Raw genomic sequence first — 24013 nt, forward strand, 5'->3', positions numbered from 1 at the left:
GCCCGAGCCATTCGGGAAAAGGAAAACCTGCGGCAAGCGACCTTCCGTGTCCGGGGCCCGTTCTACGAGGGGCAGGTGAGGCGGTTTGATGTCCGCCGGGGCTACGGGTTCATATTCGAACCGGGCCTGGAGGCCGAGGTGTTTGTGGCCCGGCGGGACGTGAACGCCCATCTGCCCGAGGAGCATCCTGGCCGCAATCTTATACCGGGGGACATGGTGCGTTACACCCGGCACTGCGGAGAGAGGGGGTGGTTTGCCCTGGATGTAAAGCTGAAGGGCAGTCCGGAGAGCAAGGTGAGCTCTGCATCCCCTCCCTCGGATGAAGCAGAAAAAGGACCGGAGTAGGGCAGCGGATGCCCGTTGCACCGTCCCCGTTGGGACCATCACTGAAGTTGTTGTTTGAAAAAGTTTAAAAAGTTTGAAATGATAAGAAGAAAATGATTATACCGAAGAAGTCACCTGATTTGATTGTTGATTTGCTTTTGTGATTTGAACCGGCAGGAGCTGGCACCGTTGTCCCCGTGGGGACCGTTTAAAGTTTAAATGCATGGGAACTATCCATGGACAAGCCCGTGAACTTGCAGGGCACCACAAACGTTAAGTGGCTTGTAAATATGTTGGGTACCGTTACCGTTTCCGCAAAACCGCCTCCGGAGAGGCAGGTTGGAGGGAGGGCCCTGAGCAGAGCAGGCCAGGGCCCAGCCACCAAAGGAACCGGTGGCCACCCTCTGGAGGGGAAGGACAGATCCCGCTCGGGTGACTTGTGCTGGACTGTGGGTCAAGGGGTGCTGCCTGGGTTTTAGGGGCAGCATCAGGGCCAGGTTGCTTGGGTGGGAGAGAGCGGAAACCGTGACCGTATACCGTTGCAACGTTTAAGTAAATGTGCCTCCCGTCTTGGGAAGAGTTATTAAAAATGTATTTATGTTTTGCTTAACCCTGTTATCCCCTTTTTACAGAAAAATAAAACCGGTGTAGGACGGCAGCCCGCGGACGGTCTGCATTTTGCTAAGGGGGAATGTGTCGCCCTGGGCAAGCCAGGGGACACAGGTCACAACACCACCACACGCCACACTCCAGGTAGGCACATCACAGCTAACCACAAATCCTTGTTGCCTTCCTCCAGAGGTTGATGATGCACACCAGGGGGTGGGCCAGGCGGTTGGCTCCGCCCACCGAGGAGCTCACAACACTGGAGGCAGGAAGAAACCAGGCAGATGAGTCCAGGAGGAGGAAGTAGAAGGAGTAACAGCAGAGTAGCCCAGGCAGGGCAAGAGTGAAGTGGAGTTAAGGAGAGGAGTTAAGAAAGTGGAAGTAAAAGTAGTAAAGGAGGAAAAGCAAGTAAAGTGACAGCGAAGGAAGACAGCCTGAAGGGTCCAGCTTTGTGAGGGCCAGAACAGCAAGGTCAGCAACAGCGGTGACTGTCTGGAGGGGGACCGTTTGGAAGTTCCTGGAAGGACCCCATTGGCTGTGTGCCCGGTGGTCTGGAGCAGTGTTCCGAAGGACAGTCAGCACCAGGGCAGGGGCCTCTCGGACCCCGGCAAGGCTAGGAGTCGCCAGATTTGCCAAATCCGTCAGTGACGGGGACGCAGATCCCCCAACAACCAAGTCCCGATTGAAGGCAACAGCCCAACCCGTATTGGAGAGACACCGCCACCGCCACGGCACAAGTTTCTCAGGGCCAGCGCCTGCGGGCAAAGTGTAGAGCTCCTCCGGCCCAGATTGCAGCCGGGGAGCGGGTAACCGGAGGGAATCCACCGCTACCATCAGTCAACACAGGTGCAAGGAAGAGGGACATCACCATCACCTACCGGAAGTGCAGGTGCAGCCGTCTGTGGGACCGTCCTACCAGCCGTTGGTTTACCGTACAAACTGTGTCCGTGTGTCAGGCTGAGTGAGTACCATAGTGCCGCAAGGCACAGCGCTGCCCCCGCGTCCCTGCGCCCTCCAGGCCCTACACTCTACATCTCATCACCGGGCCCCGGGATCATCAACCCCTACCCACGGAGGGGCAACACAACACCTGGCTGCTCCGCATCACCATCCCCGGGACCCCCACACTGAGCAGCGGTGGTGCAATCACCACAACCGTGGGTGGCGTCACGAACTATAACAATCCCCCACACCCAACAAACACCCCCTTTCACTCACGGGCGAGGAGTGTCGCTCGAGAAACCCCGGGATCCGGCCCACAGCTCGAGCCACCAGGAGCAGCTGCCGGACCCGAGCAGAAGGGGTGAGCGCGGTGTGCTGACACCCTCCTCCCCGCCCGCGACAACTACATATTGCATGTACGACGGGGGCGGGTACTATTTTGCTCGGCATCGCTAGCCGATAAGAGCGATGTCGCAGCGTGTAAAGCCCACCTAAGATTAGACCATCCATGTAAAGGTAGTGGACAACCCCTTTAATAAATGAAGAGGAAGGGATTAAAAAATAATAAAATACATGATGCTCACCTGTCCTATGCCCTCACCTAGATACGCTGCCTCCACCTCTGGTCCTCGAGCCTCCAGTTATGTGGTCATATGCAAAATTGAATCCTAAAAATGTTGGATTGCCAAAATCTGAAAACTATTCATAATAAAATTGTTTCATTCCAAATCAATTCACTCATCTGAGATTCTCACCTATACGAAAGATAGGTGATAACTAGCAGATCGTTGGTGGAAACTCTGACCTCTAGACCACCAGCGATCCCATGAGTATGGATCTGTCGCAGTCGATCAGAGACTACACGTGTTGCATTCGGTTACATCTGACAATCCCATAGAGAATGAAAAGTGGTGCGCATGCGCGCCCAGTGCTCAATTCTGATGACATATCAGAGATCTTTTCTCCGGATCGGCAGGGGTCTGATTGCTGTAACCCGCACTGACCACTGTCACAGATAGTGCTCAGCCATATCCGACATAACAAAGAATAGACCTATGGTGCGCATGTGACGCGCCCATGGGGTCTTGGGGGTTACTCGTCACTGGGCCAGTGTAGAGTTGGTTGGGATGTCACAGTGGCCTGGCCCGGTTCCGTGACCTCGGCGGTGTCAATAAAAATAGGGGATGATGATGGGGATTTATGACGCCACCTGTAGTATGCGGCTATAATGGGAGCTGCTGCTGCGGGATGTCTTCTCTGGGGCGGATGATAACGCAGGTCAGATGGTACAGCTCTCCACAGCCAGAGCTCAGGCCCACAAGGAAGTTGAGGGTAGTAGTCCATTCTAACAAAGGGAGCGCGGGAAGGATTAGACAACAAAGCGGTTACAGTTTACGTTCTTTACTCACTGAGTTGTCGCCACCTTTGGACTGCCAGACTCCGCTGTGATAGGTTCCAGCCAATCCCGGATAGTTTGGAGGCCAGAACCGGTGGGTTTCTCTGTGAGTCCTTCCTCCCTGTGCTGTGTAGTGTGAGTCCCTGTGGCTTGAAGCTACGCGGTGACCCGAGTCCTGGGAATGGTTCTTTTCCTGTCCTGTATAGCAGGCAGCGCGAGTCCGTTGCTGGTGCCGCCCATTGGTCACGACTCCTGGCGGGATCTGTGTGTGGGCCAGAAGACTTGAAATCCTCTGCCTGGCGGATTCTGCTGGTGGGACGTGAAGTGCCCACCAGCCTAGGGATCCGCACCCTGTTCTGTGTTCGCCCGGTCCTGAGAGAGCTATGGCGCCACTCTCCCCTCAGCGACCGTGTTCTCCTGTGTCTCACTTGTTTCCCAGTGGTTTCTGTTGTGACTGAGTGTGTGTGTCGCCTTGTTCCCCCGATCAGTCGCTCCACCCCCCCGGGTTCCTGAGCTAGTGGGTGGGAGGCCCCAGACGTTGTGGTGACCATACTAAATGACCCTACCCTAACCCAGTCCCGGTGATAGGGCAACTAGCTATGTGTGTTGGTGGATTGTGGTTTACCGGCAATGACTTCCTCCTTACCCGAGATGAATACTGCACCAGAGGTACAAAGAGGAGGAACAATTCAGCTCACCCAGGTTGATGAAGACTCCAATGGGGGACAGGTGCACGGAAAAGGCCGGCCCAGCCAGGAAACTCTAGGGAAGAAAAAAGGGGGGGGGTCCAGCACTCACGTCCAAGGTATAAATAAAACTTGATTTTATTCACATTCCATTAAAAGGTGATAGAGATCACATCCATAACATAAAAATCCCCATGGGAAATGGTAAACCATTGATGGTACGCGTTTCGAGCTGTGTGCTCTTAATCCCAATCAGGGGATTTTTATTTTATGGATGTGATCTCTATCACCTTTTAATTGAATGTGAATAAAATCAAATTTTATTTATACCTTGGACGTGAGTGCTGGATCCCCCCCTTTTTTTTTCCGTGCACCAGAGGTACAGTACCCTGTGGCGACTGAAGCCTCAGGGGCACCACAAATGTGCGGCCAGTGCTTCATTCTGACAGCATTTCTAAGAACTGTTCTCAGGACTGATGAGCGTCTGATTGCTGTGACCCCCACTGACCACTTTCGGATATAGTGCTCAGCTATATATGACATATTAAATAACAGAGCTATGATGCACATGCGCAGCCAGTGCTCTATTCTGATGACATTTCAGAGAACTGTTCTCAGGATCGGTGCGGTTCTGTTTGCTGTGACCTCCACCGACCACTGTCACAGATAGTGCTCAGCCATATCCAACAAAACAAAGAATAGACCTACGGTGCGCATGCGCTGCCAGTGCTTCATTCTGATGGCATTTCAGAGAGCTGTTCTCAGGGTTGGTGCAGGTATGATTGCGGAGACCACCACTGACCACCGTCAGAGATAGTACTCAGCCATATCCATCAAAATAAATAATAGAGCTATGATGCACATGTACGACCATAGTTTCATTTAAGCAGTGAAATTATGAGCCCTGTTTTAGGGATCAATGGTGGTTCAAGCAGAGAAGCTGCCTGCATCAATCCGCAACTAGATGATATATTTTAATGTTTTAAAGGGGTTACCCAGTATTTTAACAACTAAAGTTAATCGCAAAGAATATGTAAAAGGGGCACAACAAACTTACCAAATTATAATGTATCCACAGGATAGTTGATAACTCGCTGATCGCTGCCGGCTTCTTTGCTGGGACCATGATTGATCACTAAAACAGGGCTCAGAAGTGCTCCTTTTGAATGGTGCAATGGCCGCGCATGCGCACCCCAGCTTCTATTGTTTATTATATCGGATATGGCCAAACGCTATCTTTGTCAGTCCCATAGATGATTAATAAAGCAGTGCTGTGCATGTATGCCCATCGCTTTATTCTAGCAGGGCACTTTGTAGTCCTGGGGGCCAAGTGGAGGGACCTGCAGTGATCAGTTGTCAGGTACTGCATGCTATAGATAGGTGATAAGTTGGGACAACCCCTGCTAAAAATAATAGCCATACCCCTGCAGCGTGGATGCTGCTGCCCGTGATCTTCCATGGATCGATGAGATTGCTCACATCTAGGTGACATTGGGACTTAGATGCCTTCCCTTTATCGCTGTCACCCATCAGAACACGTTTTGTTGCTTACGCCGTATACAGCTGATTAATTGCCGCTGTGTTTCAATAAGGAGGCACAATTTGGAGTTTGTTTTTCTACATTTGCCAAAGCTTGTTGAGACGATCTCAGGGGAGGAAGATGATATGTGCAAGACGCTCGCAAAAAAGGAAGAGGTCGATGCGTTTAGGGGAGCTTGCCAAAACTCTCCCTGTGAAGTTTGTGCTACGTCTTCCAGGGAAGCAATGACGGTCGGCGAGGCCCTCTCATCACAACCACTGACTAATGCCTCATTTATCGGAAGCAAAGGTAAACCTAAGACAGCAATTAGAGCGGAGATGAAAAGACAGAATGGTGTCAGGGTGTTGCATTATACAGCATTGTGTGCGCAGGTAAGCAGGAAGTCATATCATTTTGATAAAAAATAAGCACAGTGACACCGCTTTTATTACATGTACCTGTGTATAATGTCCAGGAACTGTCCTGAGTCTCATGCTCTGTAACTTGCTACTGTTTTTCAATGGGTGACTCCACTTCATCTGAATTCTGCCAGCACTCTAGGTACTGTACTTTCCTTTCCCTCACCTTCCAGTGTAGCGCCCCTCAACCCATCAGGGTGCTACAAGGTTCTGCATCCCCACTAGGATGCAGGGCCTACCCCCTTAGGGACCCAGAACCCCAGTGCCAGTAACACCAAAAACCCAAGTAATCCCAGTTTTCCCCAACAATCCCCCATACGGGACAATGGATGACCGCCTAGAGGTGGAGCCACTCCAGTCCACTAGCTGACCAAGTGGGAGGGCCAGACTGTGGAGAGTAGGGAGGAGGAGAAGGGAGACTGCAGTGAGACAGAGCAGTCATTAGTCAAAGTCTGAGTTCAGAGTTGACTGTGGAACTGTAAAGATGGAAGTAAAGTGACTCTGTGACGCCCTGGCAAAACCAGGTAGTCACATATAGGCCCCTGCATAACACCTTCCCTCACTTAGGAAACACACAGCAGACCTGAAACCCTAGTCACCCCCCCTTAGGGAAAGATAGACACCAGTGGGCGGGACCAGGCAATTGGACACGCCCACCCAGGGGTCTAGACAGACCGTGGCGGGAAAACAGTTAGTTAGAGTTAGTTCAGTTTGGAGAGGAGTGTGGGCTGAAGTTAGGGGTAGCTCCAGCAGAGGAAGTTCAAGTTGAACGGTGCCAGGGTAGGAGCCTTGGTGCCTTTGGCTAGGATGCAGACGGTGGTCTCCGTCAGCAGGAGACGGGAAGATGGCTCGGCGGAACCGAGGTGGATCGGGACAGGGTTGTAGCCCGCTGGTACCGACACGGGGAACCGACCTAGAAACCGTGCATAGAGGGGGTACTCGGACCCTGAAGCCAGGACCGGAAACCAGCGGCCTGGTTAATTAACCGATTGAGGTCAGGACTAGAGGTCCTGTCCCACTTAAAGTCCCTCATAGAAGACAACAACCCACCGATAGGGATAGGAGGTCACCACCAGGGCCCATAGATCCCACGGGCCAGCGTCTGCGGGTACGGCTCCTTAGGCCACATCCAGCCGGGAGCGGACTCCTGAGTTCCAGACTAGGAAGTCCACCTTACACAAAGTCAGTGCAGAGGAAAAGGATAGAGACCACCAGCCCGGGTCGGGGATCCGAATGCAACCAGCCGCTGCGCCGGCCACCAGCACCTTGGTTTAACAAAGACTCGTGTGAATAATTGACTGTGAGTAATTAAGCACCCCCTTGCCGTCGCTATACCCTGCACAGAGACACTGGGTCCCGGGGCAACCATCCCTACTCACGGAGGGGTTAACATCTAGCTGCCACTACATCTCCCCCAGGGTGCCCCATAACAGCAGCGGTGGTGTCCCAACTAACCACACACCATGGGTGGCGTCACGAACTTAATACGGCCTAGTCCGTACATCTACGTCCCCCCATTTATTCGGCGTGTCCGCGAGACCCCCGGATCCGGAGACCCTCGAGCCACCCCCCTTAGGAGGTCCGAATCCGAGCAGCGGCGGCTGCTGGCACAGGGGTGGCCCAACTCCGTGACTTGGGTTGACGGTGACCAGGTACCCAGGAGAGTTGGTTGCCAATGAAGTACGGTGAAGTACTCCCAGAACTACGTACCGACGGGGTACAGGACCCTAAACAGGAAAGAGCTTCAAGCTGACCTGTTAACACCTGCACAGAAAGAGGACCATCAAGGACTTTGGTGACCCTAAAGAGTCCGAAGACTCAGTAGCAGAGAGAGAGCCGGAGACAGGACCAGAGACTCCATCCCCACAGGGTCATGCTACCGTCAGGTGGACAGAGGTGGACAAACCACAAACCGGGGACCCCCAGTGTTCCATATCACGGGGACCCACTTACCAGAGACAGGTGCAGGGGAAGAAGGTACCAGAGAAACAGACTGGCACTGGGACGAAGGGAACCTGTAGGTGAAACCAGCCGGCCTTGGGCAACCAGTTAACACCCGAAAAGTGAGTAAACCAGTTGTACTGAATACCTGTCTGGACTCCTTCTTCCGACGTCTACTGCACCATACACCTGCTGGGGTAGTACCCTACTTGCAGAGGGCCCAAGTCATCAGAGCTGCATATTCCATCAGCCCCAGAAAAACCTGCAGCGGCGGCTCCCTACACTTAGCCGCAACACCGCAAGTGGCGTCACTAATAACTTTATTCACAAATCCCCAGTAAATATCCCCATTAGAAAAAGGGCCCAGGGCACGGAACCGGGCAACGGCCACCACCGTGACACTCCCCATAGAGACACTGCTCTGAACCTAATACCCCATATCACTGGGCCCTACACCAGCATTACTTGTGCCTTTGACCAATGGCTTGCTTTGCCTGAAAGCCTCCCCTCCCTGTTATGCCAATATACAATGTGATAGACAAGATAGCAGAAGCAAAAAGACAAAAGCTTGTTCCCACTTCCCTTAAAGAGACAAAGGTCTGTCCCACTTCCTATAGAGATACAAAGATCTGCCCCCACTTCCTATAGAGATGCAGAGATCTGACCCCACTTCCTGTAGATACAAAGATCTGCCCCCACTTACTGTATATACAAAGATCTGCCCCACTTCCTATAGAGATACAGAGACCTGCCTCCATTTCCTATAGAGATACAGAGATCTGCCTCCACTTCCTATAGAGATACAAAGATCTTCCCCCACTTCCTATAGAGATACAGAGATCTGCCTCCACTTCCTATAGAGATGCAGAGATCTTCCCCCACTTCCTATAGAGATAGAGATCTGCCTCCACTTCCTATAGAGATACAGAGATCTGCTTCCACTTCCAATAGAGATACAGAGATCTGCCTCCACTTCCTATAGAGATACAGAGATCTGCCTCCACTTCCTATAGAGATACAGAGATCTGCCTCCACTTCCTATAGAGATACAGAGATCTGCCTCCACTTCTTATAGAGATACAGAGATCTGCATCCACTTCCTGTAGATACAAAGATCTGCCCCCACTTACTGTAGAGATACAAAGATCTTCCCCTATTTCCTGTAGATACAAAGATCTGCCCCAACTTCCTGTAGATACAAAGATCTGCTCCACTTGCTATAGAGATACAGAGATCTGCCTCCGCTTCCTATAGAGATACAGAGATCTGCCTTCACTTCCTATAGAGATACAGAGATCTGCCTCCACTTCCTATAGAGATACAGAGATCTGCCTCCACTTCCTATAGAGATACAGAGATCTGCCTCCACTTCCTATAGAGATACAGAGATCTGCCTCCACTTCCTATAGAGATACAGAAATCTGCCTCCACTTCCTATAGAGATACAGAAATCTGCCTCCACTTCCTATAGAGATACAGAGATCTGCCTCCACTTCCTATAGAGATACAGAGATCTGCCTCCACTTTTTATAGAGATACAGAGATTACAGAGATCTGCCTCCACTTCCTATAGAGATGCAGAGATCTTCCCCCACTTCCTATAGAGATACAGAGATCTGCCTCCACTTCCTATAGAGATACAGAGATCTGCCTCCACTTCCTATAGAGATACAGAGATCTGCCTCCACTTCCTATAGAGATACAGAGATCTGCCTCCACTTCCTATAGAGATCTTCCCCCACTTCCTATAGAGATACAGAGATCTGCCTCCACTTCCTATAGAGATACAGAGATCTGCCTCCACTTCCTATAGAGATACAGAGATCTTCCCCCACTTCCTATAGAGATACAGAGATCTGCCTCCACTTCCTATAGAGATCTTCTTCCACTTCCTATAGATATACAGAGATCTGCCTCCACTTCCTATAGAGATACAGAGATCTGCCTCCACTTCCTATAGAGATACAGAGATCTGCCTCCACTTCCTATAGAGATACAGAGATCTGCCTCCACTTCCTATAGAGATACAGAGATCTGCCTCCACTTCCTATAGAGATACAGAGATCTGCCTCCACTTCCTATAGATACAAAGATCTGCCCCACATCCTGTAGATACAAAGATCTGCCTCCACTTCCTATAGAGATACAGAGATCTGCCTCCACTTCCTATAGAGATACAGAGATCTGCGTTCACTTCCTATAGAGATACAGAGATCTGCCTCCACTTCCTATAGAGATACAGAGATCTTCCCCCACTTCCTATAGAGATACAGAGATCTGCCTCCACTTCCTATAGCGATACAGAGATCTGCCTCCACTTCCTATAGAGATACAGAGATCTGCCTCCACTTCCTATAGAGATGCAGAGATCTTCCCCCACTTCCTATAGAGATACAGAGATCTGCCTCCACTTCCTATAGAGATACAGAGATCTGCCTCCACTTCCTATAGAGATCTTCTTCCACTTCCTATAGATATACAGAGATCTGCCTCCACTTCCTATAGAGATACAGAGATCTGCCTCCACTTCCTATAGAGATACAGAGATCTGCCTCCACTTCCAATAGAGATACAGAGATCTGCCTCCACTTCCTATAGAGATACAGAGATCTGCCTCCACTTCCTATAGAGATACAGAGATCTGCCTCCACTTCCTATAGAGATACAGAGATCTGCCTCCACTTCTTATAGAGATACAGAGATCTGCATCCACTTCCTGTAGATACAAAGATCTGCCCCCACTTACTGTAGAGATACAAAGATCTTCCCCTATTTCCTGTAGATACAAAGATCTGCCCCAACTTCCTGTAGATACAAAGATCTGCTCCACTTGCTATAGAGATACAGAGATCTGCCTCCGCTTCCTATAGAGATACAGAGATCTGCCTTCACTTCCTATAGAGATACAGAGATCTGCCTCCACTTCCTATAGAGATACAGAGATCTGCCTCCACTTCCTATAGAGATACAGAGATCTGCCTCCACTTCCTATAGAGATACAGAGATCTGCCTCCACTTCCTATAGAGATACAGAAATCTGCCTCCACTTCCTATAGAGATACAGAAATCTGCCTCCACTTCCTATAGAGATACAGAGATCTGCCTCCACTTCCTATAGAGATACAGAGATCTGCCTCCACTTTTTATAGAGATACAGAGATTACAGAGATCTGCCTCCACTTCCTATAGAGATGCAGAGATCTTCCCCCACTTCCTATAGAGATACAGAGATCTGCCTCCACTTCCTATAGAGATACAGAGATCTGCCTCCACTTCCTATAGAGATACAGAGATCTGCCTCCACTTCCTATAGAGATACAGAGATCTGCCTCCACTTCCTATAGAGATCTTCCCCCACTTCCTATAGAGATACAGAGATCTGCCTCCACTTCCTATAGAGATACAGAGATCTGCCTCCACTTCCTATAGAGATACAGAGATCTTCCCCCACTTCCTATAGAGATACAGAGATCTGCCTCCACTTCCTATAGAGATCTTCTTCCACTTCCTATAGATATACAGAGATCTGCCTCCACTTCCTATAGAGATACAGAGATCTGCCTCCACTTCCTAAAGAGATACAGAGATCTGCCTCCACTTCCTATAGAGATACAGAGATCTGCCTCCACTTCCTATAGAGATACAGAGATCTGCCTCCACTTCCTATAGAGATATAGAGATCTGCCTCCACTTCCTATAGATACAAAGATCTGCCCCACATCCTGTAGATACAAAGATCTGCCTCCACTTCCTATAGAGATACAGAGATCTGCCTCCACTTCCTATAGAGATACAGAGATCTGCGTTCACTTCCTATAGAGATACAGAGATCTGCCTCCACTTCCTATAGAGATACAGAGATCTTCCCCCACTTCCTATAGAGATACAGAGATCTGCCTCCACTTCCTATAGCGATACAGAGATCTGCCTCCACTTCCTATAGAGATACAGAGATCTGCCTCCACTTCCTATAGAGATGCAGAGATCTTCCCCCACTTCCTATAGAGATACAGAGATCTGCCTCCACTTCCTATAGAGATACAGAGATCTGCCTCCACTTCCTATAGAGATCTTCTTCCACTTCCTATAGATATACAGAGATCTGCCTCCACTTCCTATAGAGATACAGAGATCTGCCTCCACTTCCTATAGAGATACAGAGATCTGCCTCCACTTCCAATAGAGATACAGAGATCTGCCTCCACTTCCTATAGAGATACAGAGATCTGCCTCCACTTCCTATAGAGATACAGAGATCTGCCTCCACTTCCTATAGAGATACAGAGATCTGCCTCCACTTCTTATAGAGATACAGAGATCTGCATCCACTTCCTGTAGATACAAAGATCTGCCCCCACTTACTGTAGAGATACAAAGATCTTCCCCTATTTCCTGTAGATACAAAGATCTGCCCCAACTTCCTGTAGATACAAAGATCTGCCCCACTTCCTATAGAGATACAGAGATCTGCCTCCGCTTCCTATAGAGATACAGAGATCTGCCTTCACTTCCTATAGAGATACAGAGATCTGCCTCCACTTCCTATAGAGATACAGAGATCTGCCTCCACTTACTATAGAGATACAGAGATCTGCCTCCACTTCCTATAGAGATACAGAGATCTGCCTCCACTTCCTATAGAGATACAGAAATCTGCCTCCACTTCCTATAGAGATACAGAGATCTGCCTCCACTTCCTATAGAGATGCAGAGATCTTCCCCCACTTCCTATAGAGATACAGAGATCTGCCTCCACTTCCTATAGAGATACAGAGATCTGCCTCCACTTCCTATAGAGATACAGAGATCTGCCTCCACTTCCTATAGAGATACAGAGATCTGCCTCCACTTCCTATAGAGATCTTCCCCCACTTCCTATAGAGATACAGAGATCTGCCTCCACTTCCTATAGAGATACAGAGATCTGCCTCCACTTCCTATAGAGATACAGAGATCTTCCCCCACTTCCTATAGAGATACAGAGATCTGCCTCCACTTCCTATAGAGATCTTCTTCCACTTCCTATAGATATACAGAGATCTGCCTCCACTTCCTATAGAGATACAGAGATCTGCCTCCACTTCCTATAGAGATACAGAGATCTGCCTCCACTTCCTATAGAGATACAGAGATCTGCCTCCACTTCCTATAGAGATACAGAGATCTGCCTCCACTTCCTATAGAGATACAGAGATCTGCCTCCACTTCCTATAGATACAAAGATCTGCCCCACATCCTGTAGATACAAAGATCTGCCTCCACTTCCTATAGAGATACAGAGATCTGCCTCCACTTCCTATAGAGATACAGAGATCTGCGTTCACTTCCTATAGAGATACAGAGATCTGCCTCCACTTCCTATAGAGATACAGAGATCTTCCCCCACTTCCTATAGAGATACAGAGATCTGCCTCCACTTCCTATAACGATACAGAGATCTGCCTCCACTTCCTATAGAGATACAGAGATCTGCCTCCACTTCCTATAGAGATGCAGAGATCTTCCCCCACTTCCTATAGAGATACAGAGATCTGCCTCCACTTCCTATAGAGATACAGAGATCTGCCCCACATCCTGTAGATACAAAGATCTGCCTCCACTTCCTATAGAGATACAGAGATCTGCCCCCACTTCCTATAGAGATACAGAGATCTGCCTCCACTTCCTATAGAGATACAGAGATCTTCCCCCACTTCCTATAGAGATAAAGAGATCTGCCTTCACTTCCTATAGAGATACAGAGATCTTCCCCCACTTCCTATAGAGATACAGAGATCTGCCTCCACTTCCTATAGAGATACAGAGATCTGCCTCGACTTCCTATAGAGATACAGAGATCTGCCTCTACTTCCTATAGAGATACAGAGATCTGCCTCCACTTCCTGTAGATACAAAGATCTGCCCCAACTTACTGTAGATACAAAGATCTGCCCCCACTTCCTATAGAGATACAGAGATCTGCCTTCACTTCCTATTGCGATACAGAGATCTGCCTCCACTTCCTATAGAGATGCAGAGATCTGCCTCCACTTCCTATAGAGATGCAGAGATCTGCCTCCACTTCCTATAGAGATGCATAGATCTTCCCCCACCTCCTACAGAGATACAGAGATCTGCCTCCACTTCCTTTAGAGATACAAAGATCTGCCTCCACTTCCTATAGAGATACAGAGATCTGCCTCCACTTCCTATAGAGATACAGAGATCTGCCTCCACTTCCTATAGAGATACAAAGATCTGCCCCACATCCTGTAGATACAAAGATCTGCCTCCACTTCCTATAGAGATACAGAGATCTGCCTCCACTTCCTATAGAGATACAGAGATCTACTTTCACTTCCTATAGAGATACAGAGATCTGCCTCCACTTCCTTTAGAGATACAAAGATCTGCCTCCACTTCCTATAGAGATACAGAGATCTGCCTCCACTTCCTATAGAGATACAGAGATCTGCCTCCACTTACTATAGAGATACAGAGATCTGCCTCCACTTCCTATAGAGATACAGAGATCTGCCTCCACTTCCTATAGAGATCTTCCCCACTTCCTATACAGTTAGGTCCAGAAATATTTGGACAGTGACACAATTTTCGCGAGTTGGGCTCTGCATGCCACCACATTGGATTTGAAATGAAACCTCTACAACAGAATTCAAGTGCAGATTGTAACGTTTAATTTGAAGGTTTGAACAAAAATATCTGATAGAAATTGTAGGAATTGTACACATTTCTTTACAAACACTCCACATTTTAGGAGGTCAAAAGTAATTGGACAAATAAACCAAACCCAAACAAAATATTTTTATTTTCAATATTTTGTTGCGAATCCTTTGGAGGCAATCACTGCCTTAAGTCTGGAACCCATAAACATCACCAAACGCTGGGTTTCCTCCTTCTTAATGCTTTGCCAGACCTTTACAGCCGCAGCCTTCAGGTCTTGCTTGTTTGTGGGTCTTTCTGTCTTAAGTCTGGATTTGAGCAAGTGAAATGCATGCTCAATTGGGTTAAGATCTGGTGATTGACTTGGCCATTGCAGAATGTTCCACTTTTTTGCACTCATGAACTCCTGGGTAGCTTTGGCTGTATGCTTGGGGTCATTGTCCATCTGTACTATGAAGCGCCGTCCGATCAACTTTGCGGCATTTGGCTGAATCTGGGCTGAAAGTATATCCCGGTACACTTCAGAATTCATCCGGCTACTCTTGTCTGCTGTTATGTCATCAATAAACACAAGTGACCCAGTGCCATTGAAAGCCATGCATGCCCATGCCATCACGTTGCCTCCACCATGTTTTACAGAGGATGTGGTGTGCCTTGGATCATGTGCCGTTCCCTTTCTTCTCCAAACTTTTTTCTTCCCATCATTCTGGTACAGGTTAATCTTTGTCTCATCTGTCCATAGAATACTTTTCCAGAACTGAGCTGGCTTCATGAGGTGTTTTTCAGCAAATTTAACTCTGGCCTGTATATTTTTGGAATTGATGAATGGTTTGCATCTAGATGTGAACCCTTTGTATTTACTTTCATGGAGTCTTCTCTTTACTGTTGACTTAGAGACAGATACACCTACTTCACTGAGAGTGTTCTGGACTTCAGTTGATGTTGTGAACGGGTTCTTCTTCACCAAAGAAAGTATGCGGCGATCATCCACCACTGTTGTCATCCGTGGACGCCCAGGCCTTTTTGAGTTCCCAAGCTCACCAGTCAATTCCTTTTTTCTCAGAATGTACCCGACTGTTGATTTTGCTACTCCAAGCATGTCTGCTATCTCTCTGATGGATTTTTTCTTTTTTTTCAGCCTCAGGATGTTCTGCTTCACCTCAATTGAGAGTTCCTTAGACCGCATGTTGTCTGGTCACAGCAACAGCTTCCAAATGCAAAACCACACACCTGTAATCAACCCCAGACCTTTTAACTACTTCATTGATTACAGGTTAACGAGAGAGACGACTTCAGAGTTAATTGCAGCCCTTAGAGTCCCTTGTCCAAATACTTTTGGTCCCTTTAAAAAGAGGAGGCTATGCATTACAGAACTATGATTCCTAAACTCTTTCTCCGATTTGGATGTGAAAACTCTCATATTGCAGCTGGGAGTGTGCACTGTCAGCCCATATTATATATATAATTGTATTTCTGAACATGTTTTTGTAAACAGCTAAAATAACAAAACTTGTGTCACTGTCCAAATATTTCTGGACCTAACTGTAGATATACAGAGATCTGCCTCCACTTCCTATAGAGATACAGAGATCTGCCTCCACTTCCTATAGAGATAGAGATCTGCCTCCACTTCCTATAGAGATACAGAGATCTGCCTCCACTTCCTATAGAGATCTTCCTCCACTTCCTATAGATATACAGAGATCTGCCTCCACTTCCTATAGAGATACAGAGATCTGCCTCCACTTCCTATAGAGATACAGAGATCTGCCTCCACTTCCTATAGAGATCTTCCCCCACTTCCTATAGAGATACAATGATCTGCCTTCACTTCCTATAGAGATACAGAGATCTGCCTCCACTTCCTATAGAGATACAGAGATCTGCCTCCACTTCCTATAGAGATCTTCCCCCACTTCCTATAGAGATACAGAGATCTGCCTCCACTTCCTATAGAGATACAGAGATTTGCCTCCACTTCCTATAGAGATACAGAGATCTGCATCCACTTCCTATAGAGATCTTCCCCCACTTCCTATAGATATACAGAGAGCTGCCTCCACTTCCTATAGAGATACAGAGATCTGCCTCCACTTCCTATAGAGATACAGAGATCTGCCTCCACTTCCTATAGAGATCTTCCCCCACTTCCTATAGAGATACAGAGATCTGCGTCCACTTCCTATAGAGATACAGAGATCTGCCTCCACTTCCTATAGAGATACAGAGATCTGCCTCCACTTCCTACAGAGATGCAGAGATCTGCCTCCACTTCCTATAGAGATGCATAGATCTTCCCCCACCTCCTATAGAGATACAGAGATCTGCCTCCACTTCCTTTAGAGATACAAAGATCTGCCTCCACTTCCTATAGAGATACAGAGATCTGCCTCCACTTCCTATAGAGATACAGAGATCTGCCTCCACTTCCTATAGAGATACAGAGATCTGCCCCACATCCTGTAGATACAAAGATCTGCCTCCTCTTCCTATAGAGATACAGAGATCTGCCTCCACTTCCTATAGAGATACAGAGATCTACCTTCACTTCCTATAGAGATACAGAGATCTGCCTCCACTTCCTTTAGAGATACAAAGATCTGCCTCCACTTCCTATAGAGATACAGAGATCTGCCTCCACTTCCTATAGAGATACAGAGATCTGCCTCCACTTCCTATAGAGATACAGAGATCTGCCTCCACTTCCTATAGAGATACAGAGATCTGCCTCCACTTCCTATAGAGATACAGAGATCTGCCTCCACTTCCTATAGAGATACAGAGATCTGCCTCCACTTCTTATAGAGATACAGAGATCTGCCTCCACTTCCTATAGAGATACAGAGATCTGCCTCCACTTCCTATAGAGATACAGAGATCTGCCTCCACTTCCTATAGAGATACAGAGATCTGCCTCCACTTCCTTTAGAGATACAAAGATCTGCCTCCACTTCCTATAGAGATACAGAGATCTGCCTCCACTTCCTATAGAGATACAGAGATCTGCCTCCACTTCCTATAGAGATACAGAGATCTGCCCCACATCCTGTAGATACAAAGATCTGCCTCCTCTTCCTATAGAGATACAGAGATCTGCCTCCACTTCCTATAGAGATACAGAGATCTACCTTCACTTCCTATAGAGATACAGAGATCTGCCTCCACTTCCTTTAGAGATACAAAGATCTGCCTCCACTTCCTATAGAGATACAGAGATCTGCCTCCACTTCCTATAGAGATACAGAGATCTGCCTCCACTTCCTATAGAGATACAGAGATCTGCCTCCACTTCCTATAGAGATACAGAGATCTGCCTCCACTTCCTATAGAGATACAGAGATCTGCCTCCACTTCCTATAGAGATACAGAGATCTGCCTCCACTTCTTATAGAGATACAGAGATCTGCCTCCACTTCCTATAGAGATACAGAGATCTGCCTCCACTTCCTATAGAGATACAGAGATCTGCCTCCACTTCCTATAGAGATACAGAGATCTGCCTCCACTTCCTTTAGAGATACAAAGATCTGCCTCCACTTCCTATAGAGATACAGAGATCTGCCTCCACTTCCTATAGAGATACAGAGATCTGCCTCCACTTCCTATAGAGATACAGAGATCTGCCTCCACTTCCTATAGAGATACAGAGATCTGCCTCCACTTCCTATAGAGATACAGAGATCTGCCTCCACTTCCTATAGAGATACAGAGATCTGCCTCCACTTCTTATAGAGATACAGAGATCTGCCTCCACTTCCTATAGAGATACAGAGATCTGCCTCCACTTCTTATAGAGATACAGAGATCTGCCTCCACTTCCTATAGAGATGCAGAGATCTTCCCCCACCTCCTATAGAGATACAGAGATCTGCCTCCACTTCCTATAGAGATACAGAGATCTGCCTCCACTTCCTATAGAGATACAGAGATCTGCCTTCACTTCCTATAGAGATACAAAGATCTGCCCCACATCCTGTAGATACAAAGATCTGCCTCCACTTCCTATAGAGATACAGAGATCTGCCTCCACTTCCTATAGAGATACAGAGATCTGCCTCCACTTCCTATAGAGATACAGAGATCTGCCTCCACTTCCTATAGAGATACAGAGATCTGCCTCCACTTCCTATAGAGATACAGAGATCTGCCTCCACTTCCTATAGAGATCTTCCCCACTTCCTATACAGTTAGGTCCAGAAATATTTGGACAGTGACACAATTTTCGCGAGTTGGGCTCTGCATGCCACCACATTGGATTTGAAATGAAACCTCTACAACAGAATTCAAGTGCAGATTGTAACGTTTAATTTGAAGGTTTGAACAAAAATATCTGATAGAAATTGTAAGAATTGTACACATTTCTTTACAAACACTCCACATTTTAGGAGGTCAAAAGTAATTGGACAAATAAACCAAACCCAAACAAAATATTTTTATTTTCAATATTTTGTTGCGAATCCTTTGGAGGCAATCACTGCCTTAAGTCTGGAACCCATAAACATCACCAAACGCTGGGTTTCCTCCTTCTTAATGCTTTGCCAGACCTTTACAGGCCTTCAGGTCTTGCTTGTTTGTGGGTCTTTCTGTCTTAAGTCTGGATTTGAGCAAGTGAAATGCATGCTCAATTGGGTTAAGATCTGGTGATTGACTTGGCCATTGCAGAATGTTCCACTTTTTTGCACTCATGAACTCCTGGGTAGCTTTGGCTGTATGCTTGGGGTCATTGTCCATCTGTACTATGAAGCGCCGTCCGATCAACTTTGCGGCATTTGGCTGAATCTGGGCTGAAAGTATATCCCGGTACACTTCAGAATTCATCCGGCTACTCTTGTCTGCTGTTATGTCATCAATAAACACAAGTGACCCAGTGCCATTGAAAGCCATGCATGTCCATGCCATCACGTTGCCTCCACCATGTTTTACAGAGGATGTGGTGTGCCTTGAATCATGTGCCAATCCCTTTCTTCTCCAAACTTTTTTCTTCCCATCATTCTGGTACAGGTTAATCTTTGTCTCATCTGTCCATAGAATACTTTTCCAGAACTGAGCTGGCTTCATGAGGTGTTTTTCAGCAAATTTAACTCTGGCCTGTCTATTTTTGGAATTGATGAATGGTTTGCATCTAGATGTGAACCCTTTGTATTTACTTTCATGGAGTCTTCTCTTTACTGTTGACTTAGAGACAGATACACCTACTTCACTGAGAGTGTTCTGGACTTCAGTTGATGTTGTGAACGGGTTCTTCTTCACCAAAGAAAGTATGCGGCGATCATCCACCACTGTTGTCATCCGTGGACGCCCAGGCCTTTTTGAGTTCCCAAGCTCACCAGTCAATTCCTTTTTTCTCAGAATGTACCCGACTGTTGATTTTGCTACTCCAAGCATGTCTGCTATCTCTCTGATGGATTTTTTCTTTTTTTTCAGCCTCAGGATGTTCTGCTTCACCTCAATTGAGAGTTCCTTAGACCGCATGTTGTCTGGTCACAGCAACAGCTTCCAAATGCAAAACCACACACCTGTAATCAACCCCAGACCTTTTAACTACTTCATTGATTACAGGTTAACGAGAGAGACGACTTCAGAGTTAATTGCAGCCCTTAGAGTCCCTTGTCCAATTACTTTTGGTCCCTTGAAAAAGAGGAGGCTATGCATTACAGAGCTATGATTCCTAAACCCTTTCTCCGATTTGGATGTGAAAACTCTCATATTGCAGCTGGGAGTGTGAGATCTGCCTCCACTTCCTATAGAGATACAGAGATCTGCCTCCACTTCCTATAGAGATACAGAGATCTGCCTCCACTTCCTATAGAGATACAGAGATCTGCCTCCACTTCCTATAGAGATACAGAGATCTGCCTCCACTTCCTATAGAGATACAGAGATCTGCCTCCACTTTCTATAGAGATACAGAGATCTGCCTCCACTTCTTATAGAGATACAGAGATCTGCCTCCACTTCCTATAGAGATGCAGAGATCTTCCCCCACCTCCTATAGAGATACAGAGATCTGCCTCCACTTCCTATAGAGATACAGAGATCTGCCTCCACTTCCTATAGAGATACAGAGATCTGCCTCCACTTCCTATAGAGATGCAGAGATCTTCCCCCACCTCCTATAGAGATACAGAGATCTGCCTCCACTTCCTATAGAGATACAGAGATCTGCCTCCACTTCCTATAGAGATACAGAGATCTGCCTCCACTTCTTATAGAGATACAGAGATCTGCCTCCACTTTCTATAGAGATACAGAGATCTGCCTCCACTTCTTATAGAGATACAGAGATCTGCCTCCACTTCCTATAGAGATACAGAGATCTGCCTCCACTTCCTGTAGAGATACAGAGATCTGCCTCCACTTCCTATAGAGATACAGAGATCTGCCTCCACTTTCTATAGAGATACAGAGATCTGCCTCCACTTCTTATAGAGATACAGAGATCTGCCTCCACTTCCTATAGAGATACAGAGATCTGCCTCCACTTCCTGTAGAGAAACAAAGAGCTACCCCCTTTTGTTATTGAGAGGCAAAGAGTCTCCCTCACTTCATGTACAGAGAAAAATAATAATCCTCACTTCCTGTTAATAGAAAAGAATCCACCCTCTCTTCCTATAGAAAAAATGCCCCACCCCCATTTCCTGTGGAGTGCTATATACCAGCCCTCACTTCCTAAAGAGAAAATGCCACACCCCCACTTGCTATAGAGAGGAAAAGACCTGCCCCCACTTCCTATATAGAATCAAAGTCTCCACCCATTTCCTATAGAGAGTCAAAGACCCGCTCCCACTTCCTATCAAGAAGCAATGCCCTACCCCATTTCCTGTAGCAAGACAAAGGCCCATCCCTACTTCCTATAGTGAACAATGCATCACCACCTTTTCCTGTATAGAGGCAAAGATCCTCCCTCATTCCTATAGGAGAAAAAGACCTGCCCAATGTCCTGTTTACAGTCAAGGACCCACCCCCACTTCCTATAGAGAGGAAAAACCCATCCACACTTCCTATAAAGAGAAAAAGAGCCACGCTCACTTTCTGTTGAGACAAAAACCCACCCTTCCTAACAATGCCCTGCCCTATTACCTGTAGCAAGACAAAGACCCCCACTTCCTGTAGAGAGCCAAAGACCCACCCTTTAGAGAAATTATGCCCTACTCTCACTTCCTGTAGAGAGAAAGACCCGCCCACACTTACTGTTGAGAGATAAAAGCGCACTCTTACTTCCTATAGAGAGGCAAAGATCTACCCCCATTTCCTGTAGAGAGGCAAATATTGTGCAAGTTAACACCGACATACAGTGCTATACAATATCTAAATAACACCACTATAGTATTACCACCATTAATACTCAATCTATGGCTATCACATGTTATATAATGCCACTACCATCATATTCTACAAAAAATATTATACTATATAGTGCCTACATACCCATGTGAGTTAACACCGCCATATAATGCTATGCAATGTCTAAATAATACCGCTATACCATTAATACTCAATCTATGGCTATCACATGTTATATAATACCACTACCATCATATTCTACAGAAAATATTCTACTATATAGTATCTACATACCCATGTGAGTTACCACCGACATATAATGCTATGCAATGTCTAAATAATACCACTATACCTTTAATATTTAGATTTATATTATATAATGCTGCTAGCAGATTTATGGTTATCACAAACTATATAATGCCGCTGCCATCATAATCTGCAAAAATATTATACTGTACAGTGCCTAAATAGCCGTATTCATTAACACTGCCATACAGTGCTATGCTGTGTCTAAATAATACCGCCATACTATTAACATTCAGATTTAAATAATGCTGCTACCATCATATTCTGATAAAATATTACACTGTGCAGTGCCTAAACAGTTGTATGAGTTAACACCGCCATACACTGCTATGCTGTGTTTAAATAATACCGCTATACTATTAATATTCAGATTTATAGCTATTGCATGCTAAATAATGATGCTGCCAATGTATTCTGCAAACATATTATACTGTACAGTGCCTAAATAGCTTTAAGAGTGAACACCACCATACAGTGGTATGTGATGTCTAAATAATACCGCTATACCATTAATACTCAGATTTATGGCTGTCGCATACTATATTATGATATATGAGTTAACATCATCCTACAGTTCTATGTGATGTCTAAATAATACCGCCATACCATTAATATTCAGATTTAAGTAATGCCGCTACCATCATATTCTGCAAAGATATTATACTGTACAGTGCCTAAATAGCTGTATGAGTTAACACCGCCATACAGTGCTATGCTGTGTCTAAGTAATACCGCCATACCATTAATATTTAGATTTATGACTATCATATACTATATAATGCCGCTACCATCATATTCTGCAACAATATTATTCTGTACACTGCCTAAATAGCTGTAAGAGTGAAAACTGTCATACAGTTCTATGTGATGTCTAAATAATACCGCTATACCCATTAATACCCAGATTTGTAGCTATCACATACTTTGTAATGCCGCTACCATCATGTTCTGCAAAAATATTATACCGTACAGTGCCTAAATAGCTTTACGAGTTAACACCGCCATACAGTGCTATGCTGTGTCTAAATAATACCGCCATACCATTAATATTCAGATTTAAGTAATCCTGCTACTATCATATTCTGCAAAAATATTATACTGTACAGTGCCTAAATTACTGCATGAGTTAACACCGCCATACAGTGCTATGATGTGTCTAAATAATACTACCATATCATTAATATTCAGATTTCTGACTATCATATACTATATAATGTCGCTACCATCATATTCTGCAAGATTATTATTCTGTACAGTGCCTAAATAGCTGTAAGAGTTAACACCGCCATACAGTGCTATGCTGTGTCTAAATAATACCGCTATACCATTAATACTCAGATTTATAGCTATCACATGTAATGGTGCTACAATCATGTTCTGCAAACATATTATACTCTACAGTGCCTAAATAGCTTTACGAGTTAACACCGCCATACAGTGCTAAGCAATGTCTAAATAATACCGCAATACCATTAATCCTCAGATATATGGCTATCACATGTAATGGGGCTACAATCATGTTCTGCAAACATATTATACTGTACAGTGCCTAAATAGCTTTACGAGTTAACACCGCCATACAGTGCTATATGTTTTTTAAATAATACCGCTATACCATTAATCGTCAGATATAGGGCTATCACAGCTAGGGCACCTTGTCTGACCACACAGGTCGCTGGTGGTCAGTCCAGCGTGCATGCAGATACACAATATTCCTCTATGCTCCGGCTCTCGCAGTTTTCTGACTTCGCAGTGCCGTACGCTGACAGATGCAGCTATTTCATTATTTTCCTTTCCTCCTCTCCCTATAACAACCACACGTGCCATATTGGTGGGCCGCTTTGTACTTAATACGACGACAAGTCACAACACATCTATCATGTGTGTGAAGAGGGAGACTAGGTGGTCGCGTTGGCCCCAGACCGGAATT

Source organism: Anomaloglossus baeobatrachus, chromosome 12 (genome assembly GCF_048569485.1).
Source record: "Anomaloglossus baeobatrachus isolate aAnoBae1 chromosome 12, aAnoBae1.hap1, whole genome shotgun sequence".
NCBI lineage: Eukaryota > Metazoa > Chordata > Amphibia > Anura > Aromobatidae > Anomaloglossus > Anomaloglossus baeobatrachus.